Raw genomic sequence first — 2,753 nt, 5'->3', positions numbered from 1 at the left:
GGGTCTGTCGGAGGTTTCTTCCGTTAAAGGGAGTTTTTCCTCCCCACTGTCGCCAAGTGCTTGCTCAAGGGGGATTTGTTGGGTTTTCCCTATGTAATAATATTGATAACAGTAAGGTCTAGACCTTACTTTGTAAAGTGTCCTGAGATGACTTTTGTTGTGATTTGGCACTATACAAATAAAATTTGATTTGATTTGATTTAATACAACTCATTCAGAGCTGTGCTCACACCTTAAAGAACTACAGGCTGTGTTTGGTTCCAGGGGGTCCATGGATCCTTTAAGTCCAACAGGTCCAGAATCTGCTGCTCACATTTAAGGCCTCAGTGGGTCCACGGATCCTTTAAGTCCAACAGGTCCAGAATCTGCTGCTCAAATTTAAGGCCTTCTTCTGATGTAACACTGCACTTGACTGCTTCAGTAGCAGCCTCATGACCTGGTCACATGGATCTGTGCGACTCTGGGACTCCACACCAGTCGGTCAGAACTGAAGGAGCTTCTAGGATGAGAGCTGAAACCTCTTCAAGGATCGGCACAAGTCCAGGGACCAACTCCAGCTCTTTGGATCCACCATGACCTGGCTGACACCTGGCTGACTGAGGGTCTCCACAGACACAGCTTTTTGTCAGTCGAGTCAGTATCCAGCCGCCCTGTAGCCCCGCCCTGTGTGAACCGGCCTCTCACAGCTTTATATTATACGGTATATTATATATTATATTATGCGTGTGTGTGGGGCGGACGCATGGTGAAGAGGCTGGTAGTGATGTGTCCCGGAGACTATCAGTGGTCACGATGTGAAGATAAATCCATAGTCGTGCCGAGGAAGAGTGGGGGTTGGGGCAGAGAAAGTGTTGGTCCACAGTGAGACTCTTTCTCCAGGGACCACCTCTGTTAGTCCCTCACAAACCTCCGACCCCGTGGATCCTGTCAGAGCGGTTTCAGCTTAACAACCCGACACACTGACTGGTTTCTGGTTTGTGGCTGCAGACAGGGTTCCGACCCCTTCGCTTTCTGACACTTTATTGTGTTGTGAAAATGGATCAAACTGCCATTTTTACATCAGCACTAAATAACTCACAACTATAAAGTTAAACATGTTTTTAAAAATGTTTGCTGATTCATTAAAAACCACAGACTGAGGTCTGTTCTGTCCAAAAGTCTTCTGAGCCTTTGCTGTGGCTCCAAACTGTGCTCAGCTGCTTCCTGTTTGCTTCGTCCTCATTGACCAGACTGGATCCGCCTGTGGCAAACTGGGCCGAATGGACAGAGTTTGGAAAGACACACACCAGGCTCTGCTCTTCACCTGCTAATGTAACCGGTCGCCTTTGGGTCTCTAAACTGTCCTCTTAATCCTCGCCTGTCCCTCTGGTGACTGGCCGTGCTGCGTTGTGTTAGCTTTGGGACACATGGACCGACACAGTTGCTATTCACGGGGCCCTTTATTGCTGGTCACAGAAGAAAAATACATACAACAGTTAGCCTCCAGTGAATGCTCAGCTCGCTCCTCTTACCACTCGACACCGTGACGGAAAGAGAGCGGGAGATGCGCAGGGTAATAACATACAAACTATAATACATATCTTGGACATACCTGGTCACAGAAGAAAAATACATACAACAGTTAGCCTCCAGTGAATGCTCAGCTCGCTCCTAAACAAAAACACACAACAAGTTTACCCATGCGACCCAAGGTGGGCGATAAAAGTAAAATAGTCGTAAATGGATGGAGCGCTCACCTCTTACCACTCGACACCCTAACGGAAAGAGAGCGGGAGAGGTGCGCGACCCCTATTTATATCCGGCTACCAACGAAGAAAAGCATGGCTCAGTTGCGAGTCCTAGTGGAGTGGAGGCTTCCCTGACCAGGCATGTCAATTAACTTACACATGAACCAAAACATTTTGTGTAATTATTATACCCCGGTTACACTAACACCGTCCCTACAGTGAAGCATGGTGGGGGCAGCGTCCTGATTTGGGGGGGCTTCTCAGTTGCAGGGACAGGGAGACCGGTCAGAACTGAGGGATGGATGAATGCAACTGGACACAGAGAGGTCCTGACTTAGAGCCCAGAGAACATCTGTGCAGAGCCCCAGAGTTCACAGAACACTTCCTATCCAGTCTGATGGAGCCTGAGAGGATCTGCAGGAAGAATGGAACCAACTAGCCAAATCCAGGTGTGCACAGCTGGTAGAGACTCAGCTGAGAAGCCTGGAGCTACACCTGCTGCCAAAGGGGGTCCTACAGAGTCCTGGGTTAAGGCTCTGGGTATTTTTGTACATGAGAGCTCAGCTGTGGTTTTTCTCATTTGCACCAGTGTCACCATGTTTTCACTATGTTCCTCTGGGTTATTGAGTGTAGACTAATTGGCAGCAGTGGAAATGTCCACAGGTTTCTTTGTATCAGCTGACAGTGAATCCACAGGACAGTGAAGGGATGTGAACAAGATGGGGTCCTGAAGCCACTGGAATAGAAATCAACCAGCTATGACAAGAAACCACAAACAGACTTGTACCAGAGACCTGCGCTCATTTACTTTAATCCGCTGCATTTATGTGACAGCTGGACTCGCTGGTTCCTTATCACATTCACAGCAATAACACAACATCCCACAACAAATCAGGGGCCCGTTTCAAGAAGCAGGTTTAACAAACTCAGAGTTCAGGTTTGAACTCTGAGTTGACTTACACAGAGTTGGAAAACTTGAAGTTTTCGGTTTCAGAACAGCTGAAAAGAGTTGGTTTAATCAACTCT

The sequence above is a fragment of the Monopterus albus genome, unplaced genomic scaffold, assembly GCF_001952655.1.
Source record: "Monopterus albus unplaced genomic scaffold, M_albus_1.0 scaffold269.1, whole genome shotgun sequence".
NCBI lineage: Eukaryota > Metazoa > Chordata > Actinopteri > Synbranchiformes > Synbranchidae > Monopterus > Monopterus albus.
This window is presented reverse-complemented; position numbering follows the sequence as displayed.